Source organism: Rhipicephalus sanguineus, chromosome 1 (genome assembly GCF_013339695.2).
Source record: "Rhipicephalus sanguineus isolate Rsan-2018 chromosome 1, BIME_Rsan_1.4, whole genome shotgun sequence".
Classification (NCBI taxonomy): Eukaryota; Metazoa; Arthropoda; class Arachnida; order Ixodida; family Ixodidae; genus Rhipicephalus; species Rhipicephalus sanguineus.
Genome location: NC_051176.1, coordinates 263,954,680 through 263,980,407, shown reverse-complemented (window position 1 = coordinate 263,980,407; position 25,728 = coordinate 263,954,680). Strand labels below are relative to the sequence as shown.

Genomic DNA, 25,728 nt, shown 5'->3' with positions numbered 1-25,728 from the left:
GTTTAACTCGAACTTCGCTGCGCTGAGAATCAACGTAGAAACAACCTGGCATCACCTAGCTAAAGCCTAGCAACGACCTAGAAGCAACCTAGAAACAAACTGCATCAACTAGCTAAGGCATAAAAACAACCTAGAAGCAACCAGATCAGTCTTCAGAATCGTCCAGTTTTGCTGTTTCAAGCCTTGCGCGGCTTAGTGCAAGCTTCGTGGATTTTTTTTCTTTTCTGCCTCCCTAACTTCGTTCTCTTCGCGTTGTTGCTCTAAGAGTAGCTACGAATCCACTCGAATTCAGTGTCATTTTTCACCTTTTAAAATATCCCAGTTCGTCAAAAGGAACTCGGACCTCGCATAAGCGTTTTCTTTTTTTATAGATGAGTGGTTACATCGACACGTTTAGCTCACGCGTTCATTGTAAAGCATACGCGTTTGAATTTATTATGGGAGAAGTTTTCTAAGAAGGAGGACACGAAGACGTAGAAGAAGAGGGAAAACGTCCTAGGGAGCGACACGTCTCTGCTGCTACGCAAGAAAGACCACAAATGGCGGCGATCGGAAAGGAACTAGTGAGCATCGGAAATGATGTCGGCAGCAAGACTCTTATTGTCATCGGTGATGGTGAACTTGCGGAGGCCAGTGTGCCTACCGTCTTCGAGAACTACGTCGCCACCGTCGACGTGCAGGTCGAGCTGGCCTTATGGGACACAGCGGGAGAGCAGCACTACGACCGGTTACGACCTCTGTCGTACCCGGGCACAGACGGGATCTTGATGGGCTTCAATATCGACTCGCCCGACTTCCTGAAGAACAACCCGGAGTCGGGGAGGCAGGCGGTGCGCCATTTCTACCTCAGTGGATCCATCATCGTCGCGGGGAACAAGAGCCTTCGCCACAGCCTGCTCAACCTGCCAGAGCCGCCCATGACGAAGCAGGAAAACGCGGTACCTTAGGAAGGACGCCCCATAGCGTAGGGCACCGGTGTCTACGGCGCGCCTGGAGTGCTCCGCCAAGACCAAGGATGGTGTGCGCGAGGTGTTCGCGTCCATGACGAGGGCGGCCTTGCAGATCAGGAGGGCGAAGAATACGATATGCATTATGCGATATAAAATAAACTCCTACCAGTCCCGAGTGAGAAGATAGATGGGGGCTGGAGGAATTTCTCATGTTAAGTTTGTTTGTCGCTTTATTGTGCGCGTCGCCACAAACTTTCCGTTCACTTCCGCTCGCTTTGACGAAAATAAGCTGGGTCCATATTTACAAAGACGTCTTACGCTAAAAATTTTTGTAATAGAATATTTCAGCCTGTCACAATGCGGGACATATCATTAGCGATGCCGGCTGACCAACGGGAAAATGCACTTACGAAAGAGGAGTTTAGTGAATTCGGCTCCTGGTTTATTCGCAATGAAGTTAGCTGCTAAGAGGCACTGTAGTATCCGTGGATAATATGAGTTCTGATGTAAGCGCGACGCCGGTTTGTCTGCTTTTTTCTACCTTGAGTATGTTTTGTCGGTAGTATTAGGATAAGCAACGAATATGATGACCCTATAGCCTGTAATACATCCAGATGTCTGGAGAAGTCTATCGACATATAGACGGTTTCGCGATCGCTATAGCAGCAACAAGCTTGCGGCCCCAAAATTACTCGCGTCACTTGCCGTACCACTGTATGCTGCACAGTATTGCAAAGCGTGTTTCTAAAGTGCAGCGCCGTGGTTGGCGCCTTTTCTTCGTCGGTCTTAGCGCTGTTTTCCTAATCGTGTTTTTGAGCTGTTTCAGGAATAAATTGAAGCAGCTTGAACAAATGAGGACAGTCAAGGAACACTTAAAGGACTACTGACATGAATTTAAAAATTTTTCGGGTTGTTGCTCTAAATGAAAGCACGGGTGTCGAGAACCCTAAAAAGAGTGTCGTGGTGCCTGGGGATGCATTGCATATATTTTTAATACCGCTTCTTTCAACCAGCAGTTTCGGTTTCGGTTTCGAGGGGGCGGCTTCATAGTGACGTGTCAAGTCGGCCCGTGACGTCACGGGCAGACTACAACCCACGAAATATGCACCTGCTGTCCTTTGCTGTCAGTCGAACGCGGTTCATGATGAGTGAACTGTCGTCCAGTGCCTCCGACAGCGATTTCTGTGATTTAGGCTGCATGCAGAACCCAGATTTCGCAAACCAAGTGAGCTGACTTGAAACGTCATAGGGCTCTCCATGCGGTGAAGCTGCCTTGCATATGCTGGGAGATGAAAACTTTAAAACCAAATTTAAATATTTATACGTGTTTCCCGGATGCGGTGTGGGGAGAGCGTTAGCACTACATGCCAAGGAAACCAGAAACGTCCATTTTGCTGCACTTCAAAATCGTGTCAGTACTCCTTTAAAACAGGGCTAGCGCTGGTCCAGTGCTAGTCCTGTTGTATGTGTCTTGTCTTGTCTTGTCGCCTAGATCTTGGCTCATACCCACAAGGGGGATTGGCCACACTGTACTTTATAATGTAAATGGTTAACACAACGCTTGCTAAAAAATAAAAAAATTAAAAAAGAGAGAAATTAGATAAGAACTATAATAACATTCCTTAAAAAAAAAAAGTGAAAGGGGCAGAAGCTTTCGATAGACCATAATATAAAAACAAATTAGCAAAAATAAAGAAGGGGGTCAAAGAATTGGATGTAACTGGCGGTACCACTAGCAGCGTATCCTTCCGGTTGCCTGAATGAATTTATGTAGCGTTGACAGAATAACACTGCGGCCCGCACCCAACTGACTGGCTCCAAACGATAAAAGGGTGGGTGTATCAACTGCCAATCCGAGCATGCCAATCGGTCTCTCAAGAATTATTCGGCGCAGTGAGGCGAAACGGCGGCATGTGAGAAGAAAGTGATCTATTGTTTCCGGTTCATTACAAACTGCACATAGGTTAGTTAATGAAAATCCTGATTTGTGGAGATAATAATTTAACCGAGGAACTCTACAGCGAAAGCTTGTTAGGGTCACCTCACATTGACGGGAAAGGCAGTTGGCGGTGTTCCATGTGAATTGCAAGTGCCGAAATTCTTCAGATTGTAGGAGCGATGTTTCGTTGATTTTTAAGATTAATAGGCGTTTGAATCGTTGAGCAGTAATAAAAGAAAACTGTGGAGCTACTAGTACCACCGGGAAATTTAACGATGCCGAAGCGAGCGAGTCAGCGGTTTCATTTAGTGCAATTCCAGCATGCCCGGGGACCCAAAGAAAGCGAACTTCTGATAGGCTACGCGGTACAAGAGACCAAAATATCCTGAGAAGAGGAGACTGCTTTGCGGACGTTAAATGTGTACAAACAGATAAAGCATCCTAAATAATAATAGCTTTTGATAGCTGAGAATTTAGTTTCCGAAGAGCCAATGTAATAGCCAGGAATTCTGCAAGATAAATTGGCGTGAAGTCAGGCAAACGGAGCGCAAAAGACCAATTAAGCTGATGAGAAAAAATGCCTACTCCAGCCTTCTGAAGATTTTGCGTTGCATCCGTCGAAATTACCACATAATGAGGAAAATGACTGAGATGGTCTTGAAGGAGGCCCTCCAGAACATGCTTTGGAAGTAATTTAGCATTTTTTGGAAAAATGTCATCGAAAATTAAGTCAACTGGCATCGAACATAGGGTATGGGGAGTTAAATGCTGAAGGGAAACGTGAAGATTAGACAACAGAGACTCGACGAAAATGACTTGGGGTCTTTGATAACGAGGCCACGGGCGCCTAAAGAAAGAATCTGGAGATTTGATGAAAAGTGTCTGTGAACGGTGAGGGGCGCATCGTGGAGTTTTAAAAATGTTTGCACGGTCAGCTGTCGAAATCTTGCATCAAGCGGAATGATTCGAGCTTCCAAATAAAGCACGCTGTTCGCAACACACCTAGGTAGTCCGAGACACAGCCGCAGAGCTTGCCTTTCTAACAATATAAGAGGTCTTAATTTGTATTCTACACTTCCGGAAAACAGAACGCAACCAAACTCCAGAATTGGGCGTACATAAAGTTTGTATATTATAAGTAACGTATCCCTGCGCATCCCTGAATTCTTATTGCAAAACCGGCGTAGCAATCCTAAGGCGCTTTCTGCTTTACGAGTGTTTGATTCTATTTGTTGCTGCCAATTTAACTTTTCCACGTAAAGAATGCCTAGATATTTTAGTGCCGTTACTTGTGGAATCGGTTCATTTCGATAATGCAGTGAAAGAAATACGGGAACGGATAGAGGAAATACAAGCAGAGCACATTTGCTAACATTAAGCGAAAAAGACAGCCCGTCAAGCCATAGCTCAAGCTCACTCAAGTACGACTGTAAGATTTGATACAGAGTATTGATATCTCGGGATGACGAGAAAAAAGCAATATCATCAGCGTAGACGTAAAGAGGAACATTTTTATGAACTGGAATTGATGATAATAAGATATTAAATAAAGGAGGTGACAAAACTGATCCTTGCGGAACACCTCTTGTTTGCTTATATGAGGCAGAAGTAATTCCCTCGTGGCAACAAAAGAATTCTCTCTCAAAAAGAAACTCCTGAACCCAAGATATAATGTACTTAGGCACATCACAGTCCACTAATCTTGAGATCAATATACTGTGTTCCACGCTATCGTAGGCTTTTGCAATATCTAATGTGACTAATGCAGAAAGCTCACCAGATACTTTTGCAAGGCGAATTCGGCTTTCCAAATCAACATGAGCCGACCATATAGAGCACCCCTGTCTAAATCCTACTTGCCTTGGCGAAAGGATACCCTGACGAGTGATGAATTCACTGAGCCTGCTATGAAGAATTTTTTCAATTATTTTAACTAAATTTGAAGTAAGCGAAATTGGCCGAATGTTATCCAGTACATATCCGAGGCTTTGATTTTTTCGCAGCAACACAACTTTAGCAATTTTCCATGCACTTGGAATCCATGTGTGCTGTAAGGAGCAGTTAACAATATTCAAAAGCTCAACGGGGTGGGAATTAAATATCAGTTTAATCATAGAGTTTGTAATCTGATCCGGACCGGGAGCCGCTTGGTTTACAGTTAGGATGACATCTGCCAGTTCCTCCATAGTGACTTCCCGAAAGTCCGAGGTTGAGCTTTTGAATGCCAAAGGTCTCAAGCATGACGAAGCAAAACGCGCTTCAAGTCCTTTCGCGATGCCCTCTAACAAATCGGTTGCCTCTTTAGGCGACAGCACTACTGAATGCGAATACGCTGGTACCTGTGTCGATTTTTTGTTCCGTAAAAATCTGTACAGAGCAGATCTTTTATCAGGTTTCGATAAATGCGAATGTAAGTCTGATTTGTGTTTATCTTTAGCTGTAGCAACTGTACGCTTAAACAATGCTGCGTGGAATTTATAGTCAACCCAATTTTTCGGCCTATGGTTGTGGCGTAAACGTTTCCAAGCAGCTTTACGTGCCTATACGCAAGCGTGCAGTCTTCATTCCACCAAGCCGAACTTGACGGTGTGCTGCCATATTTAACAGAAAACTCTGCCGGCTGAACAGAGTCACTTAGACTCGCTACTACTGAAGCAGCTCGTTGCTGTCCGACACGTCCTCCCAATGACGAAAGCGCAGAATTTAAAACAGTTTTATAAATTTTATAGTTGATGAACCGTTGTTGCCGGATACCAGAGGTGAGGTGTGGTAGCATTATTTCATAGGTAATCGGTACATGATCACTACTCGTCCCATTATCAAACGTTTCCCACGATGAAATTATAAACTGGCCACACGAAAAAGTCAGATCTAATGTTGATGAGCTTATCCCGCGTAGAAAGGTAACTTGTCCAGAGTTATGGCAACGAAAATTATTATCCTGTAACCAATTCCACAATCGTTTGCCGCAACCATCTGTTGTCCTCCGTTGTCCTCTCTTTTTCTTTTTTTTTTGCGCTGCTTCAGTTATTCGCAAGATGAACCGACTTGCGCAAACCTACAAGTTGTTGCTAAGCTGTTTCGTTGCGCGGAAAGTCTCTTTTTACGCTTTCAGATAAACAGGCACCAAGCGCCTCAATGCTTGCTTATAATTTTGCGTGGAGTTCACAAAAATGTTTAGCTTCAACATATTAGTTATGCATAAAAAGTAGTGTTGAAAATATGCAGGCTATCTGTTGTCACCGCACTCCTGCTACTTGCAAATGCGTTTTTTTTTCTTTTTGCCAACTAAGTTTATTGGGGCTACGTCGAAACCTGAACCCTTTCTGGATGTATGTTTGTAAAAACCGAACGTGTGTATGTATACTATATTAACAAGCCGGTATTGGTGCAGTTTAAATGGAAACGGGAAATAGCGCGCACGTTGACGGTTTAAACATTGGTTTGCCTCCCACTGCCTGACACGGAATGCTAATTTTTCAATGATGGTACTGATACAACACAAAAGCATGATCCATGAGGCCTCTTAGACGCTGCGGTTGAGTCATTGGTATATAATAGCCGAGAAATCATGCTGGCATGATAGATAAGGTCAAATTATGTTGGATACACGTATGTATTACACAACAAAGGCCGAGATCTGAAAAGCTATACACAGTCTACATATACGAACCGTATTTTCACTACTATAAGGTAGCGCAATTCACTATATCTTTAGCTATATTTTAATGTGACAATATAGGAACAACGCATACACTTTAGGACTAACCGTTTTTTGCCACTTCGCGTGCAACACATTGACGCTAAATGCTTCTTGTTTCGGTAAAAAAGAACCTAACTCGACATTTCGCGCGGGAGTGGGGCGGGAGGACTATATATATTACCAGGGGCGTAGCCAGAAATTTTTTTCGGGTGGGGGTTCAACCATACTTTATGTATGTTCGTGCGTGTGTATATACGCAAGCAAAACGGAAAATTTCCGGGGGAGGGCGTTGAACCCCCCCCCCCTCCCTTGGCTACGCCCCTGTATATTACATCACAACAGCTAGAAGACGGCACATATTGACGTTTCGACCGGAGTCAGGCCTTTCTGAGATTCACGTCGAAACGTCAGTACTTAGCACTCTCCAAGAAAAAAAAAAAGATTCCTTTGACTCCTTTCGGATGGTCCTGACTTGCCACGTATATGACTCTCTTTAAAGAGGCACGTAACTCTCTTGTGGTTCACACGACTCTCCGAAGAGAGTGCAGTGATCTCCATAAAGAGTTGACGTGTCTCTTTAAAGAGAGTCATATACGTGGCAAGTCAGGACCATCCGAAAGGAGTCAAAGGACTCTTTTCTTTCTTAGGGTGTGGTGCCGTTCTCGCCTTCGGGCTTTATCTTTTCCTGATCCAGTGAACATTGTTAATGTTATATACGAAACTTATATAATGTCGCGCATTAATTGCGGCCTATATGAAATGTGTTGGTTGAATTATTTGAGTTTTTAAAGGAAGTGCTTACTCTCTCACTCTCTCTGATATCATTTAGCCATTCTGTAGGTGCCAGCGGCTGTATGTATGCCCATTGTAGACTGATCTACCAGAGTGGCGATAGACCAGGGATATAGAAACCTGAAATGTACGTATGTACGTACAGGGACGATGGAAAGAAACGCAAACAGCGCGGTGCGTTAGTGCTCCGCTGTTTGCATTTGTTTTCATCGCGCTCTTGCCTTGGTGACAATATAAATACGCTAGAGTGATCCTTCAATGTATCTTGCGGGACTCTAGTGTCTTATTCCCAGCCTCGTTATAACCGCTTGAAAAGAAATGCGACCAGCGGATCGCGTAGGTGCCGCTCTGTTCACGTTTCTTTCTGCGATAGTAGATGTATGTTGACGTAAGGCACAAGGGGCATATTATAAGTTGTGGCCTTTGCGATGCATAAACATAACCGCTGCATGGGATTACGCGTTCGATAGGATATAAATGAATGTGATGTGTTACGTATCGCCGTTAGTTGTAGCGTTCATTAAACCGCTTCACTGTAGCAACGTCTCTCAGAGACACCGCCATATGTGTTGAATCTGCATTTTTTTGTCCTACTAATATGTATTTTGACATTTCATTTTTAAGGTTTTGACTCTTGAAAACATTATAGGTGAATGCAGTGCTTATAAGCATTAATAAAAAGGATATTGCATTTTGCCAGAAGGTCTAGAGTGCGCATTTCTCGAAGCTGGTTATTAAGCAGAAGGCTTCTGTTAGATGAATACGATTACATTACGGCTCATATTCAATCCTGCAGTTGTGGGGCATGCCATGATGTAAACAATGAGAAACTTCATTAGTAATGTCTTGCCTTATGACTAGCCTGAGGAGCGTTTGTGATGCCACGTGTGATTTCCTTCGGGAGACAGAAAGAATTGTATGTTAAGGTTATGTAATTTAAGTTTCTTTTTCGATCACATTGGTTTATCGTTATTGTCGATTTTTATTTCTATCAATCGTGACTTATTTTCTAAACTATTTATTTCTAAATCTATTCATATTGTAAACTTATTTAATTTCCAAAACAAGGTACCGCCCGTTTCATGGCCCATCCCCCGCGATGGGTTGCGCCAGGTTTCTGAGGAACAACCAACCAGCCAACTATAATACGTCAAGAGCATCTGACACGGTGCCGCGACCCGCCGTGGTAGCTTAAGAGGCATGGTGTCGACGCTGCTGAGGTCGAGGATGCGGGTTCGATTCTCGTCCTGGGCGACCGTATTTCGATGTGGTAGAAATGCAAAAACACCCGCGTACTTTTATTTAGGTGCACTTTAAAAAATACCCAGCTGATCAAAATTGATCCCGGCTCCCCAATTACGGCGCGCCTCAGAATCATGTGTGGTTTTGGCACATAATACCCCAGAATGAAAACTTTCAGTGAAAATTACAAGTTTAACTTTCTACTGCAAGTAACACACACGCGTGCATCACTCGCTGCGAAACGTCTGTACTGTGATGATGAGCATGCTGTGCTTTCACTTAGCTTTCACTTGGCTCTCAAAAACAGCCAACAGCCGACCGGATACCCTATAGAGTGGACACCGCCTCAGAAAGGTGGTTAAAAATAACAAATCAAGACGCGGCAAAATCGAAGCGGCCGTTCCATTGCACTCTATACTCCACAAGATGCTCTCGGAACTTTCTATGAAAAGAAGGGGAAAAAATGATAGAGGTTGTCGAACGGAGAGTGTTTTCCTTTTGTACGGCCAGAGCGGCAACACTTGGAGCTTTCGATTCGCTCTCGTCCGAAACCTGGTCGATGGGCTCTGAAGAGCGTGCGACACGCCTTCGTGCAATTTCTGAAACGTTTGCTGCACGCAGGGGACAGTGCGGTTTGCTCGACGAAACATCTTTCCCGTTGGCAAATTTACCCAGCGGCAAAATGGGGCATCGTGCAAGTGACGCGACATCGGTTTACTGTAAGAAGGCGAGTGGCAAAGCTGAAAGGTTTTGCGCAAGTGTAATGGTATGAATTTAAATGAGAGGTACGAGGGGCTTTAGGCAACGCGAGCTTTCGCAGAGCAAACATGGAAAAAAAAAACGAAAAGTATGCCAAAACCACTGAAAGATGTTAAAAACAGTCCGGGAGGCTAACACCGCTTCAGCAGATTTCCCCGGCTGCGCAACCCGCGCATTTGGTAGACTGTGTGCGCTCAGGAACGGCCAGATTTTGCACGCGTTCACGGTGTAAGAAAAATACTTACACCGTGAACGCATCATAGCGATTGCGCATGCACTTTTTGACTTCACGCAGCTGTCGATGACACGACGTGTCTTCAAAAGCTTGCGACACTGAAACTGAATAACAGAAAAGTCCCGTGATATTGCGGGTTTACAGGACATACATTTACGAATCGCTAATGAAAAAAAAAAAAAGAAAACGTACTTTCATCATCAGCATTCCGAGGAATGTCTAAAACAGAAGAGAAGAAAGAATAAAAAGCTAGCACGGCAGGTTAACGATAACAACTGTCTCGTGTTAGCTACAATTTTCCCAGAAGTTGATAGACTGCACAGAAGACAGTAGCAGAGATTTGTTGTGTTCACAGCCGCCTCAGCGACTCGAAGACAGACCTCTCATTGCATGGCACCTAAGGTCTTCCGTCCGGTGGCAGTTACGCGGACAGTGGCATGTCGTCACATTTACCTGAAGGCAAACACGCCATGCGATACGCCTCTCGGAACAAACTAGATGTATTGGCGTTGACATTGCGGTGTTATATGCGTCTGACTTTAATGAAGTAAAGTTGCCTTTGTGCTTGCTTCTTCTTTCAGATTGCCTACAGAACACTGCGTCGGTCCTTGAGAGCGTTGAACGCGTCCAGTCCACAATCGTTTCGCTGCTTTCAACTAAATGATGATATATGGTGCTTTATGGGGCGAGAGCCTGTGATGGCCAAAGAGCGCCAGGTCATGATACAGGATGTGATCAGTGATAGTGTTTAGTGGCTGTATAAGGGCCTAAAATTGTGCGCACTAAAGGTGTGTAAAAACATATAATTATTAAAATCATGAGCGTGACGTGAAACGTGCGTGGTGAGAATGAATGACAAGTGATCGTGATGCTATAAAATAAGGGATGCTGACAACTAAAATTGCGAGAAATTTCGCGCGCGTTTCTCTGAAGGCTGTTTCAGATTAATAAAGATAATTAATAATATATGGAGTTTTACGTCTCAAAACCACTGATCTCCACTAGGAGGAGCTGGATGGCGCATCGAGCACGCGGGCGTGAAGCCACCGGAAGCCGCCGTTTTTGTCCCGGAAGAGAGCTTTTCTCTTCTTTTTTTAAAGAAATACCTGCTTGTAGCGCAGTAAACTGTACGAATCGACCGGAAAAGTCGTAAGGGAAGACATTTCACGCGTAAGCACCTCAACCTTGCATTACCATTTACGTATTTTGTACGTTGCAGCACTCCGCCGTATTCGGACGGTGTCGGCACGGCGTCTGTCATCTTTCGTGTAGCGTTCGTCGGCATCTAAAGTGAGGCGTAATCGCAGAGTTTGAAAAAATAAAAATAAAAACGATCATAACAACAGCTGCCACCCGAGAATATTTAAATTGCGCGACTGAGACGGGCAAAAGACGCCAGCTTCCGGGACAAACAGGGGACCTTCCGGTGGCTTCACAAGCGCCCGCCTCGCAGAGCGGCGATGCGCCGTCCAGCTTTTTTAATGGAGGTCAGTGGTCAAAACCACGGTATGGTTATAAGATACGCCGTAGTTGAGCGCTCCGGAAATTTCGACCATCTGGTGTTGTTTAACGTCCCCTGACATTGCACAGTACACGGGCCTTTAGCATTTCGCCTCCATCGAAATGCGACCGCCGCGGCGGTGATCGAACCCGCGACCTTCGGGTCAGCAGCCGAGCACCGCAACCATTGTATCACCGCGGCGGACTGATTAATATTTAATAAAGGATTCGATCCAAATCGGTAATTTCAGTAGTTGATAGGGTGCATTTCCAGTATGAAAAAAAAAACGAAAAAAAAAACGGCATCTACGGAAAACTTTTTTTTTTCTCGACAGTACAGTTATTGCACAATTTGCTGTAAAAATGTTGGGCTTTGAATGCTGGCTTAGATCAATTCTGCAATTACTAAATAACCCCCAGTGTTGTTAATTGAAACAATTAGTGGACAATGGCTAACTACTAATTTCGTCGACGGTAATTTCGCTTCTTCTTATCTGACCACAGCTTTGAAGTTTAAGCAAAAAAAATTGAAATTCTGTGTGAAATCCTGCACGGTGCATCCCCCCCCCCTTCTTTTTTTTTTTTAAGGTTATTAGTCTACGGAGAAACACGTGATGTTTGTCAGCATCCACCACTTCTGGTACTTCGGGTGAGTATGCTGATCAAAGGCAGGTATTTTAGATCATTTAAATGTGTGTAACGAACTTCTCGATCACGGCGGCCCCATTTCGGTGAGGTCGAAATGCAAGTACGCCCGATTTAGGTGCACGTTAAAGAAACCAAGGTGATCAAAATAATCTGGAGTCCCTCGCTGCGGCGTGCCCTCATAAGCATGTCTTGGTTTTCGCACCCCAGAATTCCATTAATTTAAAAGTGCTGACGGGTTATACCGCTGTTAGGATATGAAACCACACTTAGAATTGTCGTTTGGTACGAGGCAATAGTTCTTGGCTTTTTTTAAATTGTATTTCGTATACAATATTTTCTCATTTTCAGCCTGTCCCTTCCTTCTTTCTTTCTTTCTTTCTTTCTTTTAAAATAATATTTGAAGGCGCTTTCCTTTTGACGTAGCGGTGTGGCCAAGAAACACTGCAACAGCACGCTTTTACATAGTAAGTCATGATAATTCTGATCTTTCTTTTTTTCGAATTGTGAGAGGTCGAAGTAATTCAGTGTGAAATTCATCTCTCCGACGAGGTTCTATAGTTTCCATTTTGCTTACTAAGGAGAGATGTGCGATTCTTTAGGCTTTCTTTTTGTAATCAGTATATATAGTAAGCCTTTACAACGGAGATACAGCACGTGACAAGACCTTCCATTAGAGAGCTGCGGGAAGAGAAATTGGGTTTTCTTTTGAATGAGTGACGTGCGCGTAATTAGCCGTCCCCACGTGTCCCGCGGATGCCTCTCGTAAGCGCACTTTTAGCCCCCCCCACCCTCCCCCGGACAGCCTCGATAAATATTCATTGGGTGTCTCGCGTAAGTTTCTTAGAAGCGGCCTGCGCAGGGCAGTTGCGCGGTGCCTCGAGTGGTTAGCGGGGCGTGTGAGGCCACTCTTCGGCGGGCGCCCGCGTCGAGCTGTCTGAGGGACTCTGTCGACGCGCGTGCGGCGATTGTTAGCTTGCTTTGCGAGCGGACGGGCGCGTCTCGGGTTGCGGCCGCGGTTTCCTTCCAGCTCTCCTGGCGGCTCCGGCGCGCGCGCTCTGGGCGCGGGTGCCTTTCGCGGCCGAGACGCAAATGAGGCGGCGTCTTGGCGGGAGCTGGTGAGAAGCGCACTATTCATGAGGCGCTGCCGCCGAGGTCGACTTCCGACAGCGTGCGAACGAGGCTGTCAGTAATGGAGGCCGGCAATAACACGCGGGGCTGCGCAAATACGCGTCGGCCAGTCGTGTGCCCGCGCGGACGTGACCCCGATGGTCGCACCCCCCCTTCCCGTGGAAGGGGAGCCGCTGGAGCGGAAGCGCGAGGGCGGGCCCCGCCAGCGCCAAGTGCACATTAGCGGGCCGCCGCCGCCCCGCACCCGGCCATTACCTGCACCTGCCTCGGCGCGCGATCGATGGTCGCCCCAGGACGCCCCTCCGAGGCCCGCTGCGGGCCGCCACCGGCTTGCCGGCCCACGGTTCTCTTGTCCTCGGCGTTCGCCCGCACGCGATTGATCGCGCGGTTGCCTCGCCTGCGTGCCTCGCGACGGACGCGCTCGGCCGCCTCTCCGCGGTCGCGTTCTCCCGCTTTCTTTCGGGGCCAGGGGTTGGTGCCTCACGCGTTCTTGCCACAGATGGGAAGTTGTCTCTGCCGCCGCGGCGAAAAGTTGCGCCGTCCTAGCTTTCTTGGCCCAGTACAGTGGTCAGATGTCGGGACCGAGCAATATGCTGGGTGCGCTGTGCGTGCATGTTATCAATGTTCGCTATCACATTTATTTGCCTCGAACGATGAACTTTTTTTAACGTTCATGGCACCTGTACCTAAAACCATATCAGACTAGGCGACCGCGTTTCATATGCGGTGCACTGAAATTGAACGACAGAGGCGTCAGTTCGACTTTAAATCTCTAACTTTTCTTTTTCTTTGCCCTTTTCGTGCGCCCCGCCACGGTGGTCTAGTGGCTATGGCGCTCGGCTGCTGACCCGAAGGTCGCGGGATCGAATCCCGGCCGCGGCGGCTGCATTTTCGATGGAGGCGAAAATGTTTGAGGCCCGTGTACTTAGATTTAGGTGCACGTTAAAGAACCCCAGGTGGTCGAAATTTCCGGAGCCCTCCACTACGGCGTCTCTCATAATCATATCGTGGTTTTGGGACGTTAAACCCCAGATATTATTATTATTATATGCCCTTTTCGTGCAAGACCGCAACGACATGCCTCTGATTTACCCCTGTGTTATAAGAGGCCATGTAGGTCGTTTTATTGCTATCAATGGTGTCTTCCTCTAATTCATTCAAGAAACTCGGTGTTTGCTTGCGGTGACAGCGATCTGCGATTTTCCGCCCAGTAAACCGCTTTCTGAACGCAGCGTAGGCACGCGACTTTCGCTACAACGCGCTCGGTGGCGGGCTTCTTCGATAGCTATCTTTTTTTTTAGAGCGCACCTCTTAGGCGCCCGTTCCTGCGTGTAGCGGCGTCGCCGTCGCCGTCGGTGGCGTAACCAAGAGACATGAAAAAAATACCCAGGGTCGAATGGGATTTGAACCCGGACCCTCTGTGTGGCAGTCGAGTATTCTACCACCGAGCCACGCTGGTGCTTGAAGCTCATTTGCAAAAAGACCCTATACAGGCGTCACGTCGGGCAAGGAATCGCGTTAACCTATGTAATACAGCGTGGCAGAAGAGTTAAATAACAACCAGTCATCACACAATGCTAATTGCGCAACGAGCGTGTGGTTTAGTGCTTCCCACCCACTGCAAAGTGCTCAGCCATAATTCTTCATCGTCATAAGCCACATGCAGCATCAACAAAGTGCATGTAATGTCTTACAGATGTGTAGCGGGTACCTCGCTTATCCGCAGAAAGACGAATAATGGCGTAGTGGGTGCTGTCCTACTTCACAAAAATTATGATTTATAGTCGATACCTTGCGGAAAGCCAAAACTTCAAACACAGTTGGCTTTGCCCCAACACGAATCTGCGCTCAGAATTCGTAATGCCTCATACGAATTCTGAGCGTATGAGGCATCACGAATTCTGAGCGCAGTTCGTGTTGGGGCAAAGCCAACTGTGCTTGAAGTTTTGGCTTTCCGCAAGGTATCAGTATCGCTATCGTCGATGAATTTTTTTTCTGTCCCATGCATATCTTGAAAAATACTTAGTTCTATACCGTGACCTCCAACCAAACGAGTCTTATGTTTATTAATGTTGTTTCTCTCTCTCCCTCTCCAATTCAACGCCTTTCTTGACCCTCTGATTCAGTTCGTCACTGCGAAAGTATACGACTGAACTTGCTAACTATACCTAGCGACAACCTAAATCTACATTAGTCTATGTGCCACTTTCCAAGAGAAGCTACCGAGATGCGGCAGCCAGTTTAGTTTGCGCATTTAGTTGACGTCACACCGTTTTTCCGTGTTTGATAGGCCTCTTCGTCATACAGTCTTCCGTTGTGTTGATGGTTTTTAGCTAAAAAACAATCGCCTGGCAAATTTTAGGGGAGACCCTAGTGTCAGTACTCAGCCAAAGATAATATTTGAGTTGGAAACTGCGAACGTTTACGAATAAACTTAGTATTTTACATTAGCGGGTCAAGAACAGTTATGGTTCGAGCGTACTTTTTTAGCTGGCACGCCTTTAACTTTTAGAAAGGTGGAGCACCGCGGGTGATTTGGTGGAACTTCTACCGAATTCATAGGCTCTTACCGAGTATAGACGTGTCTCCTGTCGTTAACACGAGCGTTATGTATATCTTATCGTGTAAGCGACCCCCGCCATCCAGCTAAAAGTAGCACGAACCTAAAAACAAACACACGGGTTCCGCACAAACTAGGCGTCTGTTGCGGAAGTAGTGTCGTCTCCAGGCCGGCCGTGGCTCCACCAACAGATCAAACCACGACCCCAGTGGTTTTGTTTCACGAGCCCACAAGGTCCTTCTGACGGCTTTCATATATTTCGATGCGCTGTGTCTCACAGAGCTTACCTATGTCCAATGACTTGTTAATCCCATATCCCGACGTTTAGGAGATCTGTCCTACTTTACACATTCGTTCCATTTATGCACTAAGTGATTACAACTGCTGCCTAAGCGTTCCTGTCCCGTTTGAGTAAGAGCGTGTACAGGACGGGCGCACAAAAAAAGCTATGAGCATATACCACTCTCTTCCGAACGTGTTTATTTTGTATATCTGCACCTAAGGTGCAGAGCGCAACAACACATAGCTTATGGTTGCGCTCAACAGAGCCACGAAGACATTGCAGCGAGAGAAGCTCCTTCCGTCCCCAGTTGGCTTCTCAGCGAGGCCCGGGAAGACTTCATCTTCAGCCTCTTAACTTACAAGACGGCCATCGTTGCAGTACCGTATATCTCGCGCACGCCGTACTTGGTCTTCACAGAGCCCTCCAGGTGAGCCAGGTGAGCCGGAGGCTTTGAACATTCGCATGCGGATCCCTTAAGCACCTGGTAATGGCAGGATACGGTGGCATATGCGAAACGTTGCGGAGGCCCTTCTTAAACAGTGATCGCTACCAGTCGTAATCCTCCTGCCGTTCGCTTGGCTTTGGTGCCCATTGCAACATGCGCGTGCCCTTGCGCTGATCCTTCTTGTTCACCGCAAAGGTTTTGGCCGCATCGGAAAGATAGTAGAACAGCTATGGCATCCCCGATACCGGGTTGTCCTCCAAGAAGTCGGGCCACTCGATGTTGGAGCAGATGAGGACGACGTCGGTGCTGCGGCCGCAACCGGTCATAGTCCTCCTTGCTCTTCTGCTTGGCGGTCGTCTGCGCTGTAGCGTGCGTGGGTCGTTGCGCAGATCCTTCTTGTTCCCCGCAGTGATGTTGGGCACGCTGGAACAGTGGTACCGCTGCTGTGGCCTCCCCGACTACGGGATCTTCTCCAAGGAATCGGGCGACTCGGTGTCGAAGCAGATGAGGACGACGTCGGTGCTGCGGCCGCAACCGGTCATAGTCCTCCTTGCTCTTCTGCTTGGCGGTCGTCTGCGCTGTAGCGTGCGTGGGTCGTTGCGCAGATCCTTCTTGTTCCCCGCAATGATGTTGGGCTCGCTGGAACAGTGGTACCGCTGCTGTGGCCTCCCCGACTACGAGATGTTCTCCAAGGAGTCGGGCGACTCGGTGTCGAAGGAGAGGAGGACGACGTCGGTGCTGCGGCCGCAACCGGTCATAGTCCTCCTTGCTCTTCTGCTTGGCGGTCGTCTGCGCTGTAGCGTGCGTGGGTCGTTGCGCAGATCCTTCTTCTTCCCCGCAGTGATGTTGGGCACGCTGGAACAGTGGTACCGCTGCTGTGGCCTCCCCGACTCCGTTATGTTCTCCAAAGAGGCGGGCTACTCGATGTCGAAGCAGATGAGGTCGACGTCGGTGCGGCGGCCGCAACCGGTCATAGTCCTCCTTGCTCTTCTGCTTGGCGGTTATCTGCGCTGTAGCGTGCGTGGGTCGCTGCGCAGATCCTTCTTGTTCCCCACAGTGATGTTGGGCTCGCCGGAACATTGGTACCGCTGCTGTGGCCTCCCCGACTCCGTTATGTTCTCTAAAGAGGCGGGCGACTTGATGTCGGAGCAGATGAGGCCGACGTCGGTGCGGCGGCCGCAACCGGTCATAGTCCTCCTTGCTCTTCTGCTTGGCGCTCATCTCCGCTGTAGCGCGCGTGGGTCGCTTCGCACATCCTTCTTGTTCCCCACAGTGATGTTGGGCTCGCCGGAACAGTGGTACCGCTGCTGTGGCCTCCCCGACTCCGTTATGTTCTCCAAAGAGGCGGGCGACTTGATGTCGAAGCAGATGAGGATGACGTCGGTGCGGCGGCCGCAACCGGTCATAGTCCTCCTTGCTCTTCTGCTTGGCGGTCATCTGCGCTGTAGCGTGCGTGGGTCGCTGCGCAGATCCTTCTTGTTCCCCGCAGTGATGTTGGGCACGCAGGAGCCGTTGTACCGCTGCTCTGGCCTCCCCGACTCCGGGATGTTGTCGAAGGAATCGGGAGACTCGATGTTGAAGCAGATGAGGACCGCGTCGATGCCCTAGTCCGAAAACGGCCGCAACAAGTCGCAGTCTTACTGCCCCGCTGTGTCTCACAATGCCAGATCTACTTGTTTCCCGTCTACCTCGATGTCGGTGACGTAGTTCCCGAAGGCAGTAGGTAGACGGGCCTCTGACAACGAGATCTTGGTGGAGCTGATTTGAAGACGCGTCTTCGCTGGGCGTTGTTCTTCTTCTTCTATTTCTTCTTCGCGCACGTTCTCACAACCTTGTTCCACAAGCAATATGCAATCATAGCATATATTGTTCTCACTGAACAGAAGATATGCCACGTCCAAAGGCAACTCCTTGGCTTATAAAAAGAGCTGCACATTCCTTTTTAATCAATTACAGATTACTTGAAATGACAATATATGGCAGTGTTTGTGTGGCCAATTTTTAGCGACAACATGAGGACAAAGAAGTTGAGGAGTGAGAGCACAGGCGCCGTTTTCGTAACGGGTTGTTTGTTTGCCTACAGCCGCGTGTACTTTATAACGCTGTGATTTTTTCCGCGTGCGCATTGGTCATATATGGGCTTACCAAGTATGGACACATCGCGGCACGCAGTGTATCGCGGTCGCTGCTTATCAGTTGCTATGTGTTGATATTCGACGAAATGGTTGATGAAATTGACGTGTTCTTAATGAGATAATTGGTTCAATTCGCCACGAATCCTTCGAGTATATGCTTTAATTTATGCAGATCCCATTCGTTACGGGAATCTGTGTACTCGAAGCTTTCGTGGGGGACCAAGTCGATATGCTGCATTCTCGTAAGAGGCACGCTGCAGATTTCAATACGAGACACGTCTTTGTTCTGCGATGGTAAACCTTGTAGACCAAGTGGTAGTCTTATTTAGCAATTAAACGTCTTGAATTACTACAAAGACAACGTGGTCGAGCCCGTAAAATTGCCCCAAAGCGCCAGAGTACGAAGAGAGATATGCAGCAAAACTTGAGAGATAAACGCGTCATGTAACTTGCGTTTTCACCGTATACCGTCTGCTGGCACCGCTATTTTCTCCCTTGTACACAGCGCGTTGCGAAGTACTTGGCAGTGTTTTTCATCGAAGTTCAGACAGTGGAAATGGCAGCAGTCAAGCAAATCTTTGCCTACTTTTTCCTGCATCTTTGGCGTAAAGGAGACTGCATGGCGCGCACATGTGCTCTGCAGTGTGCAAGCCGTGACAATGTCGAAAAGCTGGGCGGCATGATAGAAATTTACGGGTGATTATTGTGGGAGCATCGGGCTGCTGTACTGAGGTAACAAAGTTTAATCCCTTCGTTGGTCAAGTAATTCACTCTCTCTCTCTCTCTCTCTTTTTAATGTGAGCTAAATCGTCACGACATCAGCGCGCAGCACGGCCGGGAAAGTTCGGATAGAAGGACTCACAAAGAAAGGTTTGCTTCAACAACTGCTGAGAGTTCCTCGAAGTGAATACGGCAAGGAAAATTCGACAGATCCCACGTACCGTGGGAATCGATGTTATGCGAAGCATGCGCAGGAACAGGGGCGTAGCCAGAATTTTTTTTTTTTTTTTGGGAGGGGGGTTCAACCATACTTTATGTATGTTCGTGCGTGCGTGTATATATATGCAAGCAAAACTGAAAAATTTCCGGGGGGGGGGGGGTTGAACCCCCCCCCCCCCTTTCTTGGCTACGCCCCTGCGCAGGAAGGTGACGGTGTCGCAGTTTTTCACATTGAGAGAAACGTTACGGAATGACGCTAGAGAAATGTGTAAATGGTATATGCACACATATTTTGAAGAGTCGCACATGTATTATATAACCAGTTGTTTACAGTTGCTTAACGATGCCAACAGCAACATAGGTGTTACCAACACCAAACAGAGTAAGTTGATATGTAGTGCTTATATTCTTCAATACTGGATAGTGCGAATTCGAATAGGACAATGAAGGAACACAGATGCACAGGACAGGCGGTACTCGCAACTAAGCTTTATTCAGAAAAGTTTCCCTAGATATATACACAGCCGAGGGGCAGGCGCAGGCGCACTGCACTACGTTACAGTCACAGTTGCAGTTGTTAGAGTTGCGTTGCAGTTGTTATGCTTATATGTATATGTTATGACGGAGAACGCACGCACGTTTCACGAACCCATGTGCATATGTGGAAGGAGTTCTTGACAGTTCTTGAATAAGGTCATCAGCACCGTGATCAATGAGCACCAGCAGCTGGACAGGACTTGTTATCGGATCCGTTAGTGATCGCGGCTACGAACGGTCTAAGTGTAGTAAAGTGCGAGGTATAGTAGAGCTGGTGGGAAACCGCGGATGGCTATTACGAAGAAATGATCTATGATGCCTTCTGTCCTGGACGTGGCACCGAGGTCTTGTGATGCCCTGTCCACATCTAAGCCGTCTTTCATGCCGTCTAAGAACCAGGCGTTGTTGGATGCTGAAGTCACCGGTAATCATGAGGGACATGGTCCTTTTGGCAGAGTTATTGTATAGGAAGCATTGAGTCCGGTTTTTGCGTAATCCACGTGGTCGACGTTGTGGACCACGTGGACGAGTGGATGGTAGCCCAGTGTCTTCCAGGGGTGCTCTGTCTTCAGCTCCCTAACTTTCCTTGAGTCGGCCGCTGTGGTGTAGTGGTTACGGTGCTCGGCTGCTGACCCGAAGGTCGCGGGTTCGATCCCAGCCGCGGCGGTCGCATTTCGATGGAGGCGAATTGCTAGAGGCCCGTGTACTGTGCGATGTCGGAGCAGGCTAAGGAATACCAGATGCTTAAAATTTCCGGAGCCCTTCTCTATATCCTCTCTCATAATCATATCGTGGTTTTGGGACGTAAAACCCCAACAATTACTATTATTATCACTTTCCTTCCGTGTCAATGTGTATGTTCGCGGTTACTGCGTTGATTGAGACTCTGTTATAACCTGTGGCACATACCCGCATAGATGAACTCTGGTATGCGGGTATGTGCCACACGTGACTGAGGGAAAGGGTTTCATGACGTATGCGACAGGTATTTTGCTTTATTCATGTCATCACCAGTGAATCGTGTTCGCCATACACTCATCCTATGCTATGCAAATTTTGGTATATTACAACCTATAGAGGTGACAGGGAGAGCGCCCAGACGTTGGTGGCTAGATAGATAGATAGATAGATAGATAGATAGATAGATAGAAACGCCCAAAGTACCTGAGGTTCGCTAAGAAATGCTTCGCATTTAAAAATATTTCTCTTGTATATTTATCGGCTTATGTACCTGCGGCAACGATGCTGTGGCGTAGCCATGGGGATGGTGTGGGAAGTTCAAATCCCCCCAAAAATTACATTTTGTATCTGTATATAGACGCGCGCACATACAAGCACACTCAAGAACATACATAAAGCGGGTCGAACCTTCTCAAAAAAAAAAAAAAAAAACTTTCCCCGATGTCATGCTTCCTGGAAACGCGGTGGATTGTTCCAGTGACCATTCTGAAGGAAAAGGAAGAAACGTTTATTTTGCGAGACACTGAGAAAGTGTACCTTCTTCGACCTTTGTTTTCAGCTCTCTCAATCTAGAAAGCCGAATGCCGCGGTCTCTACCCTGTCCAACTGACTTCACCGATCCTCCATGGTCGGCGCCGTTACCATTGCTTCCCAGCGTTCTTAGATAGCTTGTGCAGTATGTTGTTCTTTTCTTTTCCTTTTTTTGGGGGAAATTTGTTGTTTTATCTGAAGTATCTGTCGCGCGATGTCAGCACACCAACACCATGTGTTCGGCATGTCCGGTACATCGCAGAAACGGCAGAGGTATATAGAAAATGTGTGGTGCATCCGATGCATTAAAAAAAAAAAAATTGGCATATCCCACGCCTCGTGGGAATCGGTTTTGCGCGAAGCAGGCAGCCAGTAGTTATATGCTGCATATTTTGGCCCTGAGCCAAGCGTTGGTGGATCGACGTGTTTTTGTAAATGGAGGAGTTGTATGCACATCGTGGGCTTACCAGGCATGCCGACTAGACTGACGTTTAAATGGTAACATATGGTCTGACGTAGTATCGGCACTCATGTTCGAGCACAGACGTCTGTGTTATTGAAACGCAGTGCACGCGACGGTGCGATGATGTGAATATCATACATAACTTTCGTTAACGTATATACTCCTCCGGGGTCGAGCAACGCTGAATATAGCTTGCTGAATCATAGGAATACAAATGTAATGATGATCGGAGCGCCATAAAAGCGGAGCTAACACAGGAACCACAATTGACGTTAACTCGACATGACGCATGTATCATGGGAGTACATATGTAGTGAATTAACACAGCAAGCCGGGCGAGTTGGTAAGTTTACATGTTAAGGTAAACGTGCAGCACGGCACAGACAACGCACAAAGAAACAGACGACACGAGCGCTGTGTTTATTGCTTTATTATAAAAGTAGATAACCAGCACTACAAGCAGAATTGACGTTGCACTGACATTACGCCTGCATACGGTCTTTTTCCAAAGCAGTTCCTAGACCTGGCGTGGCTCTGTGATAGAATACCTGACAGCCACGCAGAATACTTGAGTTCGATTCCTGCTGGGATCTTAATTTTTATTCTTTCTTTCGTCGGGTGAGCGCTGCCGGTGTCTGTTTTTTTTTTTTTTTTAACACTCTCGCATTTAAATTACCAGTGTCTCTTCTCGCCGTTCCTGGGTAGATATAAACTGTCAATCACCTGTGGCGCATACCCGCTTACCCGTGGTATATGGGTATGTGCCACACGTGTCTGGAGGAAAGGGTTTGACGACGTACGCGACCGGATTTTCACGTTATCCATGTCATGACCACACATTCATATTCGTCAAATCCTCTCACCCTCCCATGCCAATTTTGGTCTACACCAAGCTAAGGAGGCGATCACGGGAGCGCCCAGACGTAGGCGGCTAGATAGACACAGACAGATGCAGTGAAACCCCGATGATACGAATCTCACGGGACCACCAAAAATATTCGTATCATCCCAAATTCGTATCACCAGAGAGCATGGAAAATTAGCACGCGACAAAAGAAAGCTGGCGTACATTTTCATTTATTGTCTTTCAGGGCCGCAGCAACGTCAGAAAGAACCCTGAATGATTGTCAATAGACCTTTTCCAAGCACACGAGCGCCACCAACGGGCGCGCAAGCGCTCATTGGAAATGTGTGTACGCCGCAGCAGCCGCCGCAACGAGCGCGCGGGCCTCGCGCTGTAGGTTTCCGCTTGCGACTTCTTAGACACAGTGAATTTGGAAAGGTGCAATATGTTACTGTACAATTCAGTCACGAACTTCAGTGTTCAGCTGCGACGGCCTCTCGACGATTTCCGTCTGTCCCACTGTTGGACCAGTTGAGCGGCTCAGAAGAGTCAGCTTTTATTATTATTATTATTTGGCGCCAGTGCGCCTTACGGCATAAATGAAAAAAAATTCAACTCGATTGCTTATGCAGTGCAGGAGCGGTCTATGATTCGCGGATGCATTTGGAATAAACGTCCATCGACACTGTCGACGAGTACAGTGTGAGGTTCTGATATTTAAAGAGTACACTAGAAAGTGTAGTCGGCATTTGGGAAAATGAGATACATTCATTGCGTCGCTCGCATTCTATATGTAACGAGCGATAAGCGCCTACTAACCTTCGTTGGTGCTATAATTACAGGTTGGAATAATACTTAGAGCGAAAAAGAAAGGAGCAGTACAAGGAAGGAAATGCACAAACCAGCGCTCACACACAACTGAGAGTTTACTGCACGCGTGAAAAAAAGCATATATACAAGAATGGGAGTTCGTCGCGCCTGTCATAAAGAGGCATAAAAAGTGAAACAACCAAGGCGCGTGCTTACAGCCGAATAATAAAGCTGAATTCCTTGTCTTGTAACGACTGAGAAGGTTGACTGATACAAAGTGTGGCGTTATTTGTGACATGATACGCCTCCGAAATTTCTCGCGTTGTCCGATTAGGCTGACGGTACAAAATTAATGCGTTTTCGAAGATGGGATTACATTTTCGTGACTCACATAGCGATGCGTGATGAGACGGCTCCATTCAATGAATTTCGATGCTCGCTGAGGCGCGTGTTAATACATCGACCAGTCTGGCCGATGTACATGTGGACACAAGAAAGAGAAATTTGCAGTTGACTCCTACACAATCTACAAAACAATTGGCATGCCTCTGACCGCATTTTTCTTTGCCCACCGCAGACCCCTGCGACCTTAACGCGACTAAGCTTATTTGGGGCGGCAAACACAACCTTCACCGCCACATCGCTTCTCTACGTTCTTCAGGCCATGAGACTTCTTATACATATGTGGAATAATTGCAATATTTCTAGTTTCTTCATTATTTACGGATGGAGGACGTCTGTGTTAATCTTTCTTTGCCATGCGAACAGATTTTCGCAAACCGACAGCGACACGCAGGATATCCCGCCTCTCTGATCACTTTGCAGCTGGAAACTACTGCTCATCTTATGTGCGCAAGTTTTTTTCCAATGCTGTGTGTAATCATGACATCACAATTCCTCGTTTAACATTATTCGAACACGCTGACGCGAAATTAAATACCGATTTCGCTGAATGCGGGTTATACTGCCCGCAAACATGTTCCGCAGTGAAACTTAGAAGCATGTATAAAGAAACTGCAAATTATCAGAGCAAGGCATCTCGCAAGTGAATTCTAGTCCATTCCTTTTTCTTTAAACACGTTGAGAATGTGCTCACTTCTTTGTACAGCGCGTGACTTGTCAATCAAAATCAAATAATCATCTGTATACCTGAACACAGTAACACCTCTCTACAGTTTGGTTAAACCCGATCACGGCCGCTATGATATTAAATGTCATAGCGGCTTGTCAACAAGCACTCATTGAATAAATGCGAATTCGATGTTCCAGTTCACATTGCTCACGGTAGCACGTTTTGACTGCATGTATCGGCACGTGATAACTCGCATGCACTGCTATATCCGGTATACATCCGCGCGGTAATACCTACACTCACTGCATCATTCCTTTCGCATTTCATGCGTAAAGATACATGCAGGTGCGTTCAGACATGTGTAGTATTTAGGATTTAATAATAGTCAACCAGCGGCGACGCGTATTTTTCGTTTGGTGCTTCCACGGCGTCAACGAGCAGCGAGCGACTGAACAGCCGGCGGGCTCGCCGTACACACTTTTCCCATAGTGCTTCGCGCGCCCGCGGGGGGTTCTGGGATCGCTTGAGAAAGGTCTATTGTCGGCAATCACACCAGAACTCGTACAAATACGGCCCGTGCACGCGTACCTAATTAATAAACCAGGTGCGATGTCACCCGCGAGAGCAGTAGCCCCTTCCAAATTTTAGTATACTTTTTTTGCATGACACCGGAGTACTGAATCGAAAGTAATGAAAGAAGCGCTTTGATGCGATGGATCAAGGCCACAAAATTACAGAACCACGGTCCTGTGTTATGATTTTGTTATCGCGGAGGTGTTGGGGATATTTTTTGGGAGATTTACGGCCGTGCCCGCACAAGTGTGACCTCAACGGTCGCGCATGTAGACGTTGTGAGGCCTGACTCCTTCGCCAAGACCGTCCTCGCCTTCTTTCGGTCCTCGTCCACCTTTCATAGGATGTATGATGCACGAGGCAGGCACGTGTAAACACAGTACAACGACAGCAGCCCGCGTCGACGCGTTAGAAAAAAAAAAGCATGGCGCTAATGTCCTCTGTAATCTAAACGCGAAGGCACACGGAGGCACGTAAGAGCCTCAGAGATTCGCGCACACAGTGTCTGAGGCCGCGACGCGTCTCTGAAATTTTATTCTGACCGTAAGAAAAAGTGTTTTCCTTAAACTGTGATTCTGACGATTTGGCGGTGCGGCGCGCATGCCCACGCTTGCGTTGCCGCGCTCGCACGTGCTTGGCGCGTCTTCCGCGACAGCGCGGACAGCCTCTTCGCACCTGGG

At 47.3% G+C, this 25,728-nt stretch overlaps 1 protein-coding gene and 1 pseudogene across 1 annotated transcript in view; both read left to right on the top strand.

The window, feature by feature from the left end:
- The window catches only part of LOC119382712 (LIM domain-binding protein 2), a 213,115-nt gene that overhangs the window by 82,400 nt on the left and 104,987 nt on the right, over positions 1 to 25,728 (top strand). The gene's annotated exons all lie outside the window — the stretch shown is intronic.
- On the top strand, positions 340 to 6,070 carry LOC119382722 (transforming protein RhoA-like; annotated as a pseudogene).